Source organism: Papaver somniferum, chromosome 4 (genome assembly GCF_003573695.1).
Source record: "Papaver somniferum cultivar HN1 chromosome 4, ASM357369v1, whole genome shotgun sequence".
Classification (NCBI taxonomy): domain Eukaryota; kingdom Viridiplantae; phylum Streptophyta; class Magnoliopsida; order Ranunculales; family Papaveraceae; genus Papaver; species Papaver somniferum.
In genome coordinates, this window is record NC_039361.1 from 51,438,047 (window position 1) to 51,459,711 (window position 21,665).

Here is a 21,665-nt window from a genome sequence, read left to right on the forward strand (position 1 = left end):
GCATACTCCACAATCACGAGACATCAATCGTGTCACATGGGGGATATCAACCAGGGTTTTGGTCTGGCGGTCTACGACACGTGTGTCCATCCACGATGAGAATGTGAGAAAGTCGTGCATGCCGTTAGAGGAGTTATCAAAGTAGTGGGTGGACAATCAACCAAGTCTCTGCACGATGAGCAACTGGTTTTAACACGATTTCCCACTTCCCCACTCTTTGACTCCAGCAACTGTCACACTTCATGGGATCAAGGTGTTTACGATTCTTGCAATATAAATAAGTCTTTGAACCCATGATTGACGACGGAGAACAAGAACGCTCGTTTTGAACAAAGAATTCTCATCACACAAGAATTCTCATCATCTGAGAAATTACTCTAATTCAATCAATCAGAACTTATCTTATTTCCTCACGCAGAATACACAACACACCTACAATCCTTGATCACCATTGGTCTCATACATTTCTCAGCTTCCTTCCTACAGATCGACACATCCTCTCTTGTGACTGAATTGACTCTGGAATGGTCATTGTCTTGGTTTAGGACGGAATCTTACATATTTATCTCTCGAATTCAAGCACTCCCTTTGTAGTGTATCTGTGTGAGGTTAAGCAGTTTGCTCGGTTCGAGGAGTCTCCTCCGCACGGTCGTCTCCTTACTTCCTTAAAAGCCAGCAAATAGTTTTGTCCCATCTACAGATTGGCGACCACAGTGGGAGATTAATCTCTCGGTTGTAATATCAACTTACACAAGATGGTCGGTCTCAAATTACTCAAGACCCCAGTCAGAGTCTTTAAAATGGTGACACTCCTCTGGCTCATTCGAATGACTCTGGTAATATTCATCATCCCTACTTTACTACTCCTTTCCCATCTATCGATGCATTTGATGGGGAAATTCCGTCATTAGTTGAACTAGCACGAAGATAGCAAATTTTGGAAAGAAACATAAATCGATTGAAAGGAGCAATCGATAATTTGTTCAACTGCATGGTGGATATGACAAGAATCTTAGGAGATCAGGTCGTGGAATGCTCGTCTCTTGACACCATTTATGCCATCCCTCAAGCAACAATTTCACTACTTACGAAAATCCGGTGGACCAGGAAGTTACATATTTGATTGAAAATTTATGTGAACTCCTCCATTTCTCCAGAGATCAACGTACGAACACATTTGTTGCACTCAACCAAATATCATCTGACGTGCAATTAACTCCATCGTATCTAGCAATTGAAGAAATATCCATGGTGTCTGAATATTCGATCAACAATATCACCTTCGGAGAAGAAGACCGCATGGCAGATGAAGGACATAATCGAGCCTTGTACGTGACTGGTTTTATCAAGGACTCTGAATTCAGGAGAGCTCTCTTTGATACAGGCGCTTCTACAAATATTATTCCTATGAAGACTCTCAAGGAGGCCAATATCCCACAGAGTAAAATTGTCCGCCATCCCATACTGATGACCGGTTTTGAAGGAAGCCAGAGCCATACATATGGATATGCATATGTAGACCTGAAAGTAGGACATATTCAATCAAAGGTCAAATTTCACGTGATTGAACAAGAACCTGATTATCACATGATACTCGGATGACCGTGGCTCTATGATAACAAGGTGGTTCCCTCGACGTACCATCAATGCATGAAGGCTCCACTCAACAATAATATTGTTCTCATTGAGGCTTCATCATCTCCTTATGCTCCGGTCTATGATGCTGAACTCCTTGAATCTCAAAAAAGTATCCCCGAACCCCCCAAGCAAGATATACAGTACTCCACTCCCAGGTTGGAAGTCTATTAAAGAAACTGCTAAAAAACCATCATCATCTTCAGGTGCTAAACCGATCAAGTCACCTGCTACACCGATCAAGCGCCGCAAGGATCAAGTCTCAAATCCGGGATCTAATTTCGTATCCAGTCATGATGCAGAGAGGAGGATCATTTACCGTCGACTCAAATATTACCAATTAACAGAAGAGATCGATGAAAAGTCTCCCAGCCCCGAAGAATCATGTCAGAGCGAATAATCACCTGATAAAGAGATTCAAGATGCTCCACGACAATTGCAAGATGGAACTGATTCCACTACTGATGATCTTGAAACAATCAACATCGGAATGGAGGATGATCCGAGGCCAATCTTAATTAGTTCTGCATTGTCACCAGAAGAACGGACGAAGTTGATAAGTCTGCTGAAAGAGTATCAAGATATCTTTGCTTGTACATACGAAGAAATGCCTGGTGTAGACGACAAATTAGTCATCCATCATCTGCACATCACTCCCGGATCCAAAGCTGTCAAACAACCACCTAGGCAGTTCAAACACGAAGTCGATGAGCAAATAAAAGTCGAGATTCAGAAAATACTGGCAGCTGGATTTATCAAACCCATTCAGCATCCAGCATGGTTGGAAAACGTTGTCCCAATCAAGAAGAAAAATGGTCAAATCAGATGCTGCGTTGATTTCAGGAATCTGAATAAATGTTGCCCGAAGGATGATTTTACCTTACCCAACATTGATATGCTCGTCGATGCAACGAACGGTTACGGTATGTTCTCATTCATGGATGGTTACAACTGAAAAGGCGAGGGCACCCAAATATACCACAAGCTAAAACTTTTCCTACCTGTAAGTCCTTTCTCCGAAAGTGATTGTCTATGGACTGAGTCGAAACAATACAACTAATCGGTTCACACTTCGTGTGATCGTCTATGGATTCGAGATCGAGACAATACAACAACGAAATATGTTTACTTGATACAAAGGTTCGGACTTAACCAAATACAATAGGATTAATTATCAAGTAAATAGGAATTAACGTTTGTGTAATTTACTTTAATTATAATAAAACAATTATAATGCGGAAATATAAATTAAATCACACAGCAAGATTTTGTTAACGAGGAAACCGCAAACGCAGAAAAACCCCGGGACCTTTCCAGAATTGAATACTCTCAGCATTAAGCCGCTACACAAAATTACACCTAACTTCGTATAGTTGAGACCAAGCAACTAAACCTATAGTTCACCTAGTTCCGTCTGTATTCCCACGCCTCCAACTTATAAATAAGTCACGTACTTGGAACAATTCCTTTGGTTTGTATTCCAAACAGTAAAAGAACAACAAATTTGTTTGGTATCAAATCTATTCAACCAAGTGATATGAGTCGGACAAAGGCTCTTCCGTTTATCTTAACATAAACTCCTTCGTCGGGTCCTTAGATTTATCTTGTGTTCAATTACCGAAGTAATCGTTTAATATTTAGCCAACAACACTCTTAATCCAAAGATTTGTGTTGATGCCGATCTACTCAATTAATCAATCCAATCTACCACAAGGATAAATCGATTACCAAAACAAGTATTGTGCGCACCAAAGATTATAAACCCAAGTCAGAACTTTAATATCTTCTTTGTCTTCCAATCTTCTTATATCTTCAATAAAAACCTGCACACAATCACTTGAATATCTTACGATCAATCACGCACATAACGGAGTCTGTTAACAATGGATTATCACAAGATCGTCTTTAGAACTAACAACAGTCTAAAGATCCCCGTCGAAACTCTGAACTAGTTTGATTGAATCTTATATCAGAAGAGAAGATTCTCAAGCATAAACAAACTAGGTGCAATCATATTTCAACCACCGTTAGTCAATCAAATCAATCGAAAACAAAAGATAAATCGTAATTACCTAGTTTCCCACCAACGGTACACGTTAGAGCTTCTCAATCCCAAAGAAGACTTTAAACTGAGCGGCCGTAAGAGATTTTTCCTAATTAGGTTACTCTCCTCTTCGAATAGGCGGTTACACCAGTAACAACAACAAAAGAGGAAGTATGTTGTTTTGAAGGATTAGTTTTCTAGAAAGGCAAACTTCAAGTATTTATAGACAAGGAAGTTTGGACACCAAGGAATTTCCAAAACTGAAAATATTCTCAAGATATTCATTAAAGCACAAATTCGGTTTTCATAATTCCTGGAAATGCTTTGTCCAAAAATAATGATCGAAATCTCTCAGAAAATCTAATTAGTAAATGCACATTACTAATTCTTATATTTCCCTACAAAATGAAATTAATAACCTTAATTAAAAGATTCTTAACTTACTTATGTTTCGATCCTGGGATTTTCTTCCATTAGCTATTAAGGAATAACTTTGAACATTTAAAGAAATAAACATTCACAACACGTGTTCAAAGTATGTCGACATCCCTACTTTATAAGTTCTATTTCACACTTACAACCTTGAAACCGATTTGCCACACTTCCAAACAAGTTTAGAATTGGTTCATCTGACTTTCAAGAACTATGTGATCGATCAAACAAACATTCAATCACAATCATGGGTTTAACGGTTCTACCAAAACAAGTTTCGGTTCTACCTCCATGTAAGTATTGTGCATAGTCACACTAGCTTTCCAAAAATTCGGTTGACTAGGTACTAGGATCGGTTTCCCACATATGTATGGTATCTAACTTATATGTGTTTCACGTGTCCATAGGATCGGTTCCCCTTTATGCTATAAACCTTGTTGCACCTCATACAAGGATCGGTTCCCCTTTGTGATGTACTTCACCTCTTACTAGGATCGGTTTCTCTTTCCCAGATTTGGTCAGACATAACACAAACCTGATCATACCATCTCAGGTGATTACTTAAGATCGGTTTCACTAATAAAAGTCAGACCAATACATAAGTCAGGCCTTTGTGAATAGTTTTACCAAGAACACAAACAAGTTGGGAGCGGTTATACTCAATCTCACATATTGGTTGTTCATAAGATATGCAATGAATAACAAAACAAAAAACACATGGCAAATTCTTTTTCGGTTCACAATAGCATTCATGGAGATGTCTTATCTACAAAGTTTAATGGTTAAGCAATAGACCTCGTATTGTATTCCTTAATACTATGTCTATCTAGAGTTCAAATATGCTTCACAGTTATGTTTTCAATATGCACGACTTGAAAGATACGTTAGGGAATGAAACAGTTCAAGTCAAATATCACTAACCTCAAGTGGAAGGATGATTGTTGTCGTTGTAGCTCCTTGCTTCTTCACATCTTCAAGTCTTCGCAATACTTGTAATGTCTCATATCCTAATACTTTCAAGCTAACCTATACGAAGTTGACTCTAGTACATAATCAAGTGACTCTTAACATGAGTTTTGATTCACTAAAATATGACAGCATACCAACGCTTGGTGGGTTCAACCGAGCAATGCTCTAACAATCTCTCCCTTTTTCAATTTTAGTGACAAAACTCTTACATCATATGGATAAACAAATTACAAGAATTCATTACATATACGCTTGATTCCCGATTCAACAGCACAGTAAAATTGCTTACATTTAATCCTTGAAAATGTCGTTGTTGACATTATAATAACAAAGCTATTACTCCCCCTAAGGAAGATAGGTAGATATTCAATTCGCACGTCTTTGTTATACCAATTCATATGAAATCTTACTCCCCCTTAGGCTGTGCTTTCACTCTTTCGTTAGATAAACGTTCAAGCACCACTGTTCTTTTCCTTAGCGATATAAAAAAATATAAAATCAATGCCAGTATCACCTGTTTACTCCATATATTTCTCCCCCTTTTTGCACAAAAATGACAAAGAAACGAAAAAATAAAGGACAACACTAAAAGAATCTTACAAATCTCAATAAACTTGAACCTGTAGAGTTAGGCACGAGGGTTCCACACATTTTGTTCAGATAACCAATATCAAAACCGAAACTACAAGTAGTTTTATTTTGATATGTTTCCAAGGAAACAATTGTCCAGAAAAAAAATTCCAATTTAGTTTAGCAAAACACAAATCAACTAAGCACCTTAGTCCCTTTGCTAAACCGATTGTTCAAGAACAACCGCTTAATTCGATAAGACCAAGATAAAGATAACTCTATTTTTCTCATCAGGTTCTAATTATCCGTAAACTTAGACCTTTGAATTTTAAACAAGACAAGTACTAGGTTAGTTAACTAGCATTTCTTTTTAAGGCATTCGATTAGACTTGAATAACCGAAACCTCACTTCGATAATTCTAACTAAGATCAGAATTAACTTAGTTTCTCTTATCCGGAATCGAGTTGGACTAAACAACTCATCCCGTACACCTTTTATTTCGTTAAGCCATAAATAATTCATACAAACTAACATAAAACAACTTGCATAATTATTCACCTCAACCGGAAGCAATTGAAACAACATAGACATTAAAAGCACCGCAATTACACCAAATTTTGTAAGCCTAAACAATTGATACCATACAAACGCAAGATAACAATAGTTTTTCTTAACCGGAACCAATTGAATCACACACGCCATCAATTGTACCGAAATTTTGTAAACCTAAATAATTGATACCATGCAATAAAGCAAGATAACAATAGTTTTTCTTAACCGGAACCAATTGAATCACACACATCCACACACACATCATGGAATAAACATCAATTGTACCGAAATTTTGTTAATCAAAAGCAATAGATATATATATGATATAAACTCAGGTTTTTCTTAAAAAGGAAAACAATTAACTAACAAGATTGTTACCTCAAATTTCGTATCCACTTCTTCAATATGTTTGCATCTTCGTCCAGGGAGAATTGATATCGAAATATCATCATGTTGTCATCCTTATGTATAAACAAAAGAATAACAACAACCAACCTTTACCGGATAAAGGTTGAAAATCGGTTTTAACAATTGCAAGCAAAAGTTGAAAACCGTCGAAACACATATGCTTTTATGCTAAACCAAAACCGATTCAACATATTGTGACTTTTTCTCATATTGTTTCTACCAGAACCCCTCATGATTCTTTGATAAAGCCTACCAACATGGCTAGAACTTAATCCTGCTAAATCAAAAAGTCACCCAAACCACAAGGGTTCACAATATATGAGATCGAATATTAAGGTAATTAAACTGAAATCAAACATCCAATAAACATACATAGCAATAAGATAAAAGCATTCAAGCATAGGCTATGTAAACCGAAAACTATCACAAGAAAAATTACCAATCAAATAATTTTATTCATAATAGTTTTATTCATAATAGACCAATACAATCAATGAAAGAAATCAAAAATTGATGTCTATTATTCTAGATTAAGTAATACATCAAGTAAGTAATCTCTAGTGGTACTCTGGTTGTTCACTGAGGTCTCTTCAGTATTCAAACTCTTAATGCATGTCTCAAGAGGCTTGTACGCAACCACTTCTTGTTTTTCAATTTCTTCAATTAAAACTTTGAGTTCAACAAGAATTCCTCTTGTTCCTTCATGCTTCTCTTTTACCCAATCTTGATGTCGAATAGTCATAGCAAGACTGGTTTCCAGTTCATCAAAACCTTGGATATATTGAGACACTATCAGAACGAATCCATTGGGTTTTGGTTGGATCTTGTTTGTTGTAAGCTAACAGACATGACTCATCTTGTGATCCAACAGAACTATCAGAATCATAATCAGACATGATAATTGATATGCCATTTTTTTTCCTCTTTGTATTGATTCCTTGACAATCCTTAACCTTTTGAGCTTCCTCCTTATTAGCCTTTGAGACACTGCGAGTTATTGGAGGCATGCTCGGTTATGAATAAATAAATATAAAGGATTTATTAGGGTTTATGAATATAGACAAGAGAAAGTTTCTCTTTTAAAAGAGACAACTTTCGGACCAAAAGACCTCTGGAAAATCGAAAATATAAAAGAATATATTTCGTTTCCTTAGTCTGAATTTCACAAGTTGGAAGGTTCATCAAAATTCGAAAATTCTAAATAAAACTTGTTTTTGGAGAATCATGTTAAACATGAACATTTTTCAGACAACCATGGATTCGCATCTATCCATATAGTGTCACATAAGTTAATCTGATAAACAATCTACACAAAACAAATGTGCTTCCGTTTTATTGTGCCTTTCCCATCCAAGTTTATGAGCACGAAAAAGGATGAGAATGCACAATTTTGATACAACTAAGTTGCATCGGAGTAAGATTTTTCCAGCTTACAGTGAATATTAGAAACATAGTTCATGTTTCTCTTCGAGAATTTCTGCCCAAAATATTTTCTCCCAAGACGATGATTTTTTCTAACTAGAGAGATATGATCATGTGGGGAAAACGTACTAATGTGAGAATTTTCAGAGATAGATAAATCTCTCTTAATTCTTTCAATGATATTTTCATAAAATTTTCTCATTTTAAGGACTTCCTTATTATTCACATTAGTGTGATCATCTGAAACAACTATCGGAAATTCCTGATTGTTTCTTTTGGCATAGATTCTATCTTTCCCTTCCTTCTGAAGTCGTTCCTTATCAAAACCAGAAGTGTTTCGATATGGGTGCGGAGGAACCTTTTTCCAGAAGCGATTATCAACTCTTTCCTCTGACTCCTTTGAGTTGATCTTCTCGGGATGTGGTATAATTTGTCTTTCTACTGAGGAATGATCTTTCAGTTTTTTAAGACAAGAAACTTCCTTCAAAAAAAATTCCACCATATGTTGAAGAAGTATAAGTTTCCTGTCAAGTGACTGAAAATTTTATTCCTTACAATCACCACGGAATCGGTTCAAAGTTTCCTTTGGACAAGATTTTGTTTGATCATCAGTAGATCTAGAAGATGGTTTCTCATCCTCTTCTAACTTGATGTAGTTAGGCAAACTACCATCATCTTGATCTGTTTCAGATGTGATTAAACCGGTTTTATCACAATCTGTAAAAGTTGAGCACGGACTTTTAGTTTCCTCATCAGAAGAAATCACAACAGCACCATTAGTCAGAATCATAGGACGTGTCTCTTTATTTGTAAGAGATTTACCAAGAGCTTCTAGTTCGACAGTGAGATCCATTTTCTCTTTGGCTAGACAATTCAGTTGAATGTCTTTTTCTCTGATCTCCTGTTTAAGAAGATTTGACTCTGTATTAAAAATGAGTACTTTAAAAGACAGATATTGTATAGGCTTTAGGAGTTTTATCGACTCTTTATCAACATCTTCTCTTTCATCAGAGATAGACATAGATGTTTTCGTAACTCCTGGATCATGAGTCAACGAAGTAGTAACATATTCAACTTTTGGGTATTCATACTCTTGCATAACGTTAACTGAATCGGACATTAGATTCAATTCTTATAGGTTGGATCGCACCAAACACAGATTGTTATATCTTTTGGTGGTTGCATGCTCTGATACCAATTGAAAAGGCGAGGGTACCCAAATATACCACAAGCTAAAACTTTTCCTACCTATAAGTCCTTTATCTGAAATTGATTGTCTATGGACTGAGTCGATACAATACAATTAATCGGTTCACACTTCGTGTGATCGTATATGGATACGAGATCGAGACAATACAACAACGAAGTATGTTTACTTGTTACAAAGGTTCGGACTTAACCAAACACAATAGGATTGCTTATCAAGTAAATAGGAATTAACGTTTGTGTAATTTACTTTAACTATAATAAAACAATTATAATACGGAAATATAAAGTAAATGACACGGCAAGATTTTGTTAACGAGGAAACTACAAATGCAGAAAACCCCTGGGACCTTGTCCAGAATTGAATACTGTCAGGATTAAGCCGCTACACAAAATTACACCTAACTTCGTATAGTTGAGACCAATTAACTAAACCTATAGTTCACCTAGTTCCGTTTGTATTCACACGCCTCCAACTTATAAATAAGTCACGTACTTGGAACAATCCCTTTGGTTCGTATTCCAAATAGTAAAGGAACAACAAATCTGTTTGGTATCAACTCTATTCAACCAAGTGATGTGAGTCGGACAAAGGCTCTTCCGTTCATCTTAACATAAAATCCTTCGCCAGGTCCATAAATTTATCTTATGTTCAATTACCAAAGTAATCATTTAAGATTAAGCCAACAACACTCTTAATCCAAAGAATTGTGTTGATGCCGATCTACTCAATTAATCAATCAAATCTACCACAAGGATAAACCGATTATTAATTGGATCCTCTTTTACCAAAAAAAGTATTGTGCACACCAAAGATTATAACCCCGAGTCAGAACTTCAATATCTTCTTTGTCTTTAAATCTTCTTATATCTTCAATAAAAACCTGCACACAATCACTTAAATCTCTTGCGATCAATCATGCACAGAACAGAGTTTGTTAACAATGGATTTTTCAAGATCGTCTTTAGAAATAACAACAGTCTAAAGATCCCCGTCAAAACTCTGAACTAGTTTGAGTGAATCTTATATCAGAAGAGAAGATTCTCAAGCATAAACAAACTAGGTGCAATCATATTTCAACCACCCTTAGTCAATCAAATCAATCAAAAACAAAAGATAAACCGCAATTATCTATTTTCCCACTAACGGTACACGCTAGAGCTTCTCAATACCAAAAAAGACTTTAAACTGAGCGGCCGTAAGAGATTTCTCCTAATTAGGTTACTCTCCTCTCCGAATAGGCGGCTACACCAGTAACAACAACAAAATAGGAAGTCTGTTGTTACGAAGGATTAGTTTGCTAGAAAGGAAAATTTCAAGTATTTATAAACAAGGAAGTTTGGACACCATGGAATTTCCAAAAACGAAAATATTCTCAAGATATTCATTAAAGCACAAATTCGGTTTTCATAATTCCTGGAAATGCTCTGTCCAAAAATAATGATCGAAATCTCTCGGAAAATCTAATTAGTAAATGCACATTATTAATTCTTATATTTCCCTATAAAATGAAATTAATAACCTTAATTAAAATATTCTTAACTTACTTATGTTTCGATCCTGGGATTTTCTTCCTTTAGATATTAAGGAATAACTTTGAACAATTAAAGAAATAAACATTCACATCACGTGTTCAAAGCATGTCGACATCCTTATTGTAAGTTCTCTTTCCCACTTACAACCTTGAAACCGATTTGCACACTTCCAAACAAGTTTAGAATTTGTTCATCTAACTTTCAAGAACTACGTGATTGATCAAACAAACATTCAGTCATAATCATGGGTTTAACGGTTCTACCAAAACAAGTTTCGGTCCTACCTCCATGTGAGTATTGTGCATAGTCACACTAGCTTTCCAAAAACTCGGTTGACTAGGTACTAGGATCAGTTTCCCACATATATATGGTATCTAACTTATATGTGTTGCACATGTCCATAGGATCGGTTCCCCTTTCTGCTATAAACCTTGATTCACCTCATACAAGGATCGGTTCCCCTTTGTGATGTACTGCACCTCTTACTAGGATCGGTTCCCCTTTCCCATATTTGGTCAGACATAACACAAACCATATCATACCATCTCAGGTGATTACTTAAGATCGGTTTCACTAATAAAAGTCATACCAATACATAAGTCAGGCCTTTGTGAATAGTTTTACCAAGAACACAAACAAGTTGTGAGCGGTTATACTCAATCTCACATATTGGTTGTTCATAAGATATGCAATGAATAACAAAACAAAAAACACATGGCAAATTCTTTTTCGGTTCACAAACAAGGTTATGAACTTACTTCCTTAGAACACATGTAAACATTGTTCCCTAGGATGAAATCCTCACCTCATACCCATACATAATCACAATAGCATTCAAATGATTATGGCGATGTCTTATCTACAAAGTTTAATGGTTAAGCAATAAACCTCATATTGTATTCCTTAATACTATGTCTATCTAGAGTTCAAATATGCTTCGCAATTATGTTTTCAATATGCACGACTTGAAAGATACGTTAGGGAATGAAACAGTTCAAGTCAAATATCACTAACCTCAAGTGGAAGGATAATTGTTGTCGTTGTAGCTCCTTGCTTCTTCACGTCTACAAGTCTTCGGAATCTTGTAATGTCTCATATCCTAATACTTTCAAGCTAACCTATACGAAGTTGACTCTAGTACATAATCAAGTGAATCTTAACATGAGTTTTGATTCACTAAAATATGACAACCAAACTTGACATACCAACGCTTGGTGGGTTCAACCGAGCAATGCTCTAACAACAACTGATACAACCAGATCAAGATGTATGAGCATGATGCCAACAAGACTGCATTCATGCTCCGATTGGGAATTTTCACTACATTGTGATGCCCTTTGGATTAAAGAACGCAGGTGTTACCTATAAACGAGCTATGACTGCAATATTCTATGATATGATGCATAAAAAAGTAGAAGACTATGTTGACGATGTGGTGGTGAAGTCGAAGACTCGAGCATCCCATATGGAAGTCCTGAAACAAGTTTTCGAAAGATGCAGAGAGAATACAACTTAAATATGAATCCTCTAAAGTGCGCTTTTGGTGTCTCCTCTGGAAAATTATTAGGTTTCCAAGTCATCGCGGAAGGAATCAAATTCGACCCAGAGAAGATGAAAGCTGTTACCATCATGCCTCCTCCACGCTCTGTGAAATAGCTTCAGAGATTTATGGGAAAGGTAAATTACATTCGACGCTTCATTCCTGGGTTATCTCAACTTATTACTTCATTCACCCCTTTACTGAAGAAAGGAGCAAGTTTCACATGGACAATTGTTCAACAAGATGCCTTCGAAAAAATACAGCAAATATTATTATCACCTGCTTTCATGAAATCTCCAGTGCAAGGTCGACCATTAATACTTTACACAACCTCTAGTGATGCTGCTGTTGGAGCTCTTCTTGCTCTAGAAGATAAAGAATGCGTCGAACACCCGATCTACTACTTCATCCGTACAATGAGATATGCTGAACTACGACATCTAAAAGCTGGAAGAGCATGCTTAGCATTAGGTCACGCGATCCAGAAATTCATATACTATTTGGTGTCCAACAGAGTCATGCTCGTTTCCAAAGCGACCCTATAAAGTTCTTACTATCAAAACCGACCTTGATAGGGAGACCAGCGTACTGGCTACTTCAGATGTCAGAGTTTGACTTAGCATGTGTACCGCCCAACGCAATCAAAGGCCAATCAGTTGCAGACTTATTGGCTGCCTTTTCGGGAGAAGACGTCACAATGTTGCATGAAAATGTACCCGGCGGATTTCCAGAGATTTCAGTTGTCAAAGAAGAAACATGGCTCTTATACTTTGATGGATCCGCCACCCCTAGCAAAGACCCGGCGGATCCAAAATCACAATATTTGGGTACCCAAATATACCTCAAGCTAAAACTTTTCCTACATATAAGTCCTTTCTCTGAAAGTGATTGTCTATAGACTGAGTTGGGACAATACAACTAATCGGTTCACACTTCGTGTGATCGTTTATGGATACGAGATCGAGACAATACAACAACGAAGTATGTTACTTGATAAAAAGGTTCAGACTTAATCAAACACAATAGGATTCACTTATCAAGTAAATAGGAATTAACATTTGTGTAATTTACTTTAATTATAATAAAACAATTATAGTGCGGAAATATAAAGTAAATGACATGGCAAGATTTTGTTAACGAGGAAACCGCAAATGTAGAAAAACCCCGGGACCTTGTCCAGAATTTAATACTCTCAGGATTAAGCCGCTACACAAAATTACACCTAACTTCGTATAGTTGAGACCAAGCAACTAAACCTATAGTTCACCTAGTTCCATCTGTATTCCCACGCCTCCAACTTATAAATAAGTCACGTACTTGGAACAATTCCTTTGGTTCGTATTCTAAACAGTAAAGGAACAACAAATTTGTTTGGTATCAACTCTATTCAACCAAGTGATATGAGTCGGACAAAGGCTCTTCTGTTTATCTCAACATAAACTCCTCCGTCGGGTCCTTAGATTTATCTTATGTTCAATTACCGAAGTAATCATTTAAGATTAAGCCAACAACACTATTAATCCAAAGAGTTGTGTTGATGCCGGTCTACTCAATTAATTAATCCAATCTATCACAAGGATAAACTGATTATTAATTGGATCCTCTTTTACCGAAACAAGGATTGTGCACACCAAGATTATGAACCACAAATCAGAAATCTTCAATATCTTCTTCGTCTTCAAATCTTCTTAGATCTTCAATAATAACCTGCACACAATCACTTGAATCTCTTGTGATCAATCACGCACATAAAGGAGTCTGTTAACAATGGATTATCACAAGATCTTCTTTAGAACTAACAACAGTCTAAAGATCCCTGTCGAAACTCTGAACTAGTTTGAGTGAATCTTATATCAGAAGAGAAGATTCTCAAGCATAAACAAACTAGGTGCAATCAAAGTTCAACCACCATTAGTTAATCAAATCAATGAAAACAAAAGATAAACCGCAATTATCTAGTTTCGCACCAACGGTACACGCTAGAGCTTCTCAATCCCAAAGAAGACTTTAAACTGAGCGGTCGTAATAGATTTCGCCTAATTAGGTTACTCTCCTCTCCGAATAGGCGGCTACACCAGTAACAACACAACAAAGAGGAAGCTTGTTGTTACGAAGGATTAATTTGCTAGAAAGGCAAACTTCAAGTATTTATAGACAAGGAAGTTTGGACACCAAGGAATTTCCAAAACCGAAAATATTTTCAAGATATTCATTAAAGCACAAATTCGGTTTTCATAATTCCTGGAAATGCTCTGTCCAAAAATAATGATCGAAATCTCTCGGAAAATCTAATTAGTAAATGCACATTACTAATTCTTATATTTCCCTACAAAATGAAATTAATAACCTTAGTTAAAAGATTCTCAACTTACTTATGTTTCGATCCTGGGATTTTCTTCCTTTAGCTATTAAGGAATAACTTTGAACAATTAAAGAAATAAACGTTCATAACACGTGTTCAAAGTATGTCGACATCCTTACTTTGTCAGTTCTCTTTCACACTTACAAACTTGAAACCGATTTGCCACACTTCCAAACAAGTTTAGAATTGGTTAATCTGACTTTCAAGAATTATGTGATTGATCAAATAACATTCAATCACAATCATGGGTTTAACGGTTCTACCAAAATAAGTTTTGGTTCTACCTTCCATGTGAGTTTGTGCATAGTCACGCTAGCTTTCCATGTGAGTATTGGATCGATTCCCCACATATATATGGTATCTAACTTATATGTGTTGCACATGTCCATAGGATCGGTTCCCCTTTGCCTAAAAACGTGTTGCACATGTTCATAGGATCGGTTACCATTTCTGCTATAAACCTTGTTGCACCTCATACAAGGATCGGTTCCCCTTTGTGATGTACTGCACCTCTTACTAGGATCGGTTCCCCTTTCCCATATTTGGTCAGACATAAAATCACAAACCCGATCATACCATCTCAGGTGATTACTTAAGATCGATTTCACTAACAAAAGTCATACCAATACATAAGTCAGGCCTTTGTGAATAGTTCTACCAAGAACACAAAATAGTCGTGAACGGTTATACTCAATCACACATATTGGTTGTTCATAAGATATGCAATGAATAACAAAACCAATAACGCCTGGCGATTTCCTTTTCGATTCACAAACAAGTTTATGAACTTAGTTCCTTATAACACATGTAAAACATTGTTCCCTACATGAAATCCTCACCTCATAGCCATACATAATCACAATAGCATTTAAATGATTATGGTGATTTCTTATCTACAAAGTTTAATGGTTAAGCAATAAACCTCGTGTTGTATTCCTTATACTACAAGTAGAATGCACGTGCGTTGCACATTGGCAAACATTTTCACTTAATATTCATTTGTGCACAGCCACAGCAGTTTGCAGCAAAACAGAATCTAAGCATTGATTATGTTGCACTTTACAAAAATACCAAACAATAACACTGCAGTATTATGTTTACCCACTTAAATGGCCACTCCCAACAAAACCAAACATTACCATGGAAATTTTAACAGTGGGGAGGCATTCCTTACATTATCATCCAGAAAGCATATCCAATTTAGTCACATCATTAAGCCCTACAGAATCAAGCTTATATCACTTTTGAATGATGTGAACCTGGGTCATCCAGGTCTCACCTGCCTCAACTGGGGTTATATGATCAAAGTCCTATAAGAGTTCTTGGGTAGCCACTGCGAAGAGCTGGAGCGAATCTGGGAAAGTGCCTACATGAGTGTAGATAAATCCATTAGGCAAACATATAATACAGACTGAAATGAGGGCCACTGGCAAAACTACTAAACTATACGTGAAGAAGGGCAGGGAGAAGAGCAAAAAAAACAACGACGAAAGAAGGATCCCTGTGGCACATAACGTAACCAATGATCCATGCATTTGCTGTATGTCTTCACAAAAACAGGAGTCATATGAATTTCTCAATGATCCAAATATTTCAGATTATAGTCAAAGGAAGTTTCCACAACTAAACTGGATTTGGAGTTCCTATCTGTTTACATATTGAGTCACCTGTTTAGGGAAACTATTTTATACCATTTGGATGAAGTTGTAAATGAAATGGTACATGCATATCATATGAATGAAATCAGTATTACAATTTGTTAACTTTAGTATAAGCCAATTCAATTTGATATAGCAAAGGATTCACTACAAAAAACTAAAAAAAAAAAGAACACGGAGAACATTATCTTGCCCCAGCTAGCCACTAAGTGAATCTGTTATTTCAATCACCACTGTTCTAAGGGGACACATATTTTAAGTGATTCTAGGCCCAAACATATCCAGTTACATTCCACAATATGCTCTTTCCTTAAAGACTACGTTCGACTATATATTGTGATCATTTACAAATACCTTTATTAAGTTTCAAAAACTTGATGGAAAAGATGGATTTGAATCCACCATCCATGCATTTTCCGTAGACCATGTAAACAACATCAACCGCTGTCACTAATTGTGCATACCCCTAAAAAGTTATCTGAAAAAGAAACAAAACACAAAGAGTAACCATAGTCATCTGAAAACTCCAAATCTGATCAAGCAAATTCAAGCTAAAAATGATATCATCAATCTGCTCTGCCCTTTCAAATGGTATTCATTAAAAAGGGGCAAAGGTCCACCAATAACACATCCTACACATTTGTACTTACTTGAGCATGACATGTAGTATTTATCTTTAAATATCAACAGCTTGTGCTAATTAGTTTATAGTTTAATTAGTTAACATACTTACTTGCACTGAATTGTTAAACACTTCCATAGTTGACAGCCCAGAAATCCTCCACCATAGCCCTCAGTATAGCTGCACCAGTAACGTAATAAGAGATAGATCTGCAATTGCAGAATCAACAATTAAACTTGATTCTGCTTTATGCTCTTCAACTGAGTTACGAACTTGTAAACTTGTTGAGCATGTGAAAAATCCATGTAATAATCTTGTGCTGTTACAAACTTAACAATTAAGAAATCAGTGCAAGCATGACACTATGGTTGCTAATAATCAATTAAAAGATTGAAATTGAGAAATTTAATATTCATTCTCATTCAAAACCACACATATAACACCCAGTTTTACAAAAGATTGAAATTGGGAAATTTAACGCATACCTTCATCAACCAAATGAATGAAGGTTATTGAGTAACTTTTCTGAACATGGATTGATTAAGTAATTCGATTGAAACCTAATTTGATTTTGAAGAAGATGAAAATCCAATCAGTTAGGTTATCTCTGAACCACCATCTTCATCAGCTCAAATTTGAGTTCTAGGGTTCAGAAATATGTTAATGGAGGAGCTGATGTTTCTGATGTTACCACGAAGCTTGCATACAACTAATGAGATCCGTGTCTGCATAAGATAATGGTGATGATAGTGGCGGGGGTGATGATGGTGTTGTTGGTGGTGACGGTGGAACCCAAGATAGAATTGCGATACGAAAGAGATAGATTTTTTCTGTAAATTTTTAAAAGATAAAAGGGCATTTTCGTCGAGTAACCAAAAATTCACACACACGGGAATCTTTTTCGGAATATTACGATATCCGACGGCTCAGATTTAAAATTTAGTGATCGAACGGCCCATGTCGCTTAACTTTTGAGATTCTTTCTCTCATTAAATGGAGGAGAGATGCCTATCTAGACTTCAAATATGCTTCGCAGTTTTGCTTTCAATATGCACGACTTAAAAGATATGTTAGAGAATGAAACCGTTCAAGTCAAGTATCATTAACCTCAAGTGGAAGGATGATTGTTATCGTTGTAGCTCCTTGCTTCTTCACATCTTCAAGTCTTCGCAATACTTGTAATGTCTCATTATCCTAATACTTTCAAGCTAACCTATACGAAGTTGACTCTAGTACATAATCAAGCGACTCTTAACATGAGTTTTGATTCACTAAATTATGACAACCAAACTTGACATACCAACGCTTGGTGGGTTCAACCGAGCTATGCTCTAACACTAGTATCTCCGTTTGGCGAAGTGAAAAGACGAGGGTACCAAAATATACCTCAATCTAAAACTTTTCCACCTATAAGTGAAAAAACGGGGGTCCAGCAACCACACCCAATATTTCTATTAGCAATCTGTATGGACTAACTCCAATATACTTTTAAGAGAATCAACTAGACAGTCAGACTCAATTTTAATAAAATTATATCAAAGAGTTATATCCCACTTTCTCGATTCAATACTTACTCAAGAAAATAGAAATCCGCGATTCTAATTGAATACAAGAGAAATCACTTGAACGGTACCAAAGACCAATGTTCAAGGATCAATCAATTTCAATCAACAACCAAAGGTTGGATTTCCCAATTGATTGATTCAACACACAACCTGTGATATTTCAATTATAATAACAAAATATAATATGGAAAAGAAATAACACAGACACCTGAAATTTTGTTAATAAGGAAACCGCAAATGCAGAAAAACCCCGGGACCTAGTCCAAATTGAACACGCACTGTATTAAGCCGCTACAGACACTAGACTACTACAAACTAACTTCGGTCTGGACTGAAGTTGAACCCCAATCAATCTCACACTGATCCAAGGTACAGTTGCGCTCCTTACGTCTCTGATCCCAGCAGGATACTACGCACTTGATTCTCTTAGCTGATCTCACCCACAACTAAGAGTTGTTACGACCCAAAGTCGAAGACTTTAATAAGCAAATATGTATCACACAGAAAAGTCTACGGTAATAGATAAATCTGTCTCCCACAGAAATACTTACGAGTTTTTGTTCCGTCTTTTGATAAATCAAGGTGAACAGGAACCAATTGATAAACCAGACTTATATTCCCGAAGAACAACTCACTATTATCAATCACCTCACAATAATCTTAATCGACTAGCGAAAGAAGATATTGCGGAATCACAAACGATGAGACGAAGAAGTTTGTGACTTCTTTTATATCTTGCCTATCGGAGAAATCAATCTCAAGCCAATCTTATGATTGTACTTAGTACGATAAAAACAGTAAGATCAGATCACACAACTACAAGAAAAGTAGTATCGGTCTGGCTTCACAATCCCAATGAAGTCTTCAAGTCGTTAACCTACAGGGTCTCTATAGAAACCTAAGGTTAAAGGAGAATCGACTCTAGCTAATACAACTGGTATCACACAGGAGGTGTGGGGATTAGGTTTCCCAGTTTCTAGAGTTCTCCTTTATATAGTCTTTCAAATCAAGGTTTGCAATCAATGTTAGCTTAGTAACAAAGCATTCAATATTCACCGTTAGATGAAAACTTGATTAGATTCAAGATAATATCTTTCAACCGTTAGATCGAAACTTAGCTTGTTACACACAAATGAAATACACGTTTATTTAGGTTTGTGTAACCGTACCCAAACATGTACATCTAGTTGGTTCAACAGTAGTTAACCAAATGGTTAGCCATATGAGCACTTTCATATCAACCATATTCTTCTTTATCATAACTAGTTCAAATGACTCAAATGAACTAGTTATAGAGTTGTTCAATTGCTTAGATCTTATAGAAGTATACAAGACACAACCGAAGCAAAAACGATTTGATTCACTTGAATCGATTCATGAACTTTATAGCCACGATTTGCAAACTTGCATTCCTTAGTTTATATAAGTTTAAGTTCACGAATAATCGTTTTTGGAAAATAACCAACTTAAGTATGCATACTGGTACGCGGACTTAAGTACCCGAAATAAGTTTGTTTTCAGTTCACAAACTCCAACAAAAATTCACGGGATGTGAACTTCCGACAGTACACGGACTTGGTATGCGGACTCTAGTTCCGGTTTTCCTGAGCAGCAAAGTACGCATACTTTGGTTCAAGGAATAAGGACTTATACACGTATGACTTACCACACAATGTTTATATCCAACCATGGTTATATAATCTAAACTCTCATTTCAATCATTGAAACATTCTTAGAGGACGTTATATAGTTGTTGTTTACACACTATTTTTCGTCAAAGCAATTTTCAAGTAATTGAAACTTAATATGACTTTCGTCTCTAGTAAATATGAACTTGGCCAAAGCGAAAGCTTACCAACACATATTTCAAGAAATAGATAAGCGAGTTAAACTCGGCTCGAAATAACAAATGTGTATAATCAAAGTCTATATAGCAAAACGACTTTTGTCTCAAGATAGGAGATAGAGTAGATAGACTTTTGAGTGATAGATAAGTTCAAGTCTCCACATACCTTTTAGTCGATGAAGTTCCACCAGTTCCTTGAGTAGTTCTTCATCTTTGTGATGATCGCCATGGAGTCTTTAGCTCAACTACATTTTCTATCCTAGTCCGAGACTTAGCTATAAGTAGACTAGAAATCAAGAATTATAGTTTTGATCACTAACATTGACAAACATGCTTGGGATAGCAACGCATGCGAGTTCGACCGAGCAGTTCTCTAACAATCTCCCCCTTTGTCAGTTTTAGTGACAAAACTATAAATACATATGGAATACAAAAATAGATAAATAAACTTTTGTAGCTTCTCTTCCACATGCCTGATCTTCTTGGTTCTTCAAAATTACTCGAAATCTTCGTCACTTCCAAGTACTCCAATGATCCCAAAGTTTGTAAGTTTAGTATCATCTTTATTGAAAATCCGTAGCCATAACATGAGAAAACAAGAATTCTCAATCATTGTTATACAGTGTCATAGTATTATTACACAACATCAAAGTTCAATTGTATCACAACTTCAACAACAATATTATGGTGATATGTATCACTCCCCCTTAGTCAATACTCCATCTCACATGGAAATAACGATCCGAAAACCATATGTATTTGTAGTGTGAACTACACATTAAGTCTCCCCCTTTTTGTCAATAAAATTGGCAAAGGTACGAAAACTAGTGGGATCCTAATGAAATTTCCATAGAGAAATTTCATGACCAAAAGAAAGCACATATCAACTTTTTAGATGCAATCATATAGCCGAAGCTAAATGCTTTCATCAAGGAGTTTATAAAGATACAAGATAACCCCTATAATATTCCACAGCTGCACTCCCCACAAAGATTTGGCAATTAAGCGCAAGTTCAATTAAGAACTCTCTCCCATTAAATGTCATTCCCGAAAGAACAACAAGAGCGACCTTACTTTCACAAGAAAAGAAGGATTTATTTGGACATAACAAATCACATATGAATATGAATTTGAATCCAAAAATACTCAATTAAATTAACCACAAGAGAACCCGTGATTAATTCAATCGGAAATGCTCAACATAAGAGAACTTACGGAGCCGCACAGTACATACATAAAAAATGGATCAGGGAAGATCAATACTGGGGAATAGACAAGGATTCATTCTATTTTCCAT

General features: G+C 36.1%; 1 long non-coding RNA gene across 1 annotated transcript; it reads right to left on the reverse strand.

Moving 5' to 3' along the window:
• Positions 1–15,566: 15,566 nt before the first annotated feature.
• Positions 15,567–17,755, reverse strand: LOC113275464. Its single transcript, XR_003323599.1, has 4 exons — positions 17,443–17,755; positions 17,069–17,166; positions 16,690–16,813; positions 15,567–16,043 (listed from the first exon to the last, which is right to left on the reverse strand). It is a non-coding gene; the product is annotated as an uncharacterized LOC113275464 (long non-coding RNA).
• Between the last annotated feature and the right edge of the window lie 3,910 nt (positions 17,756–21,665).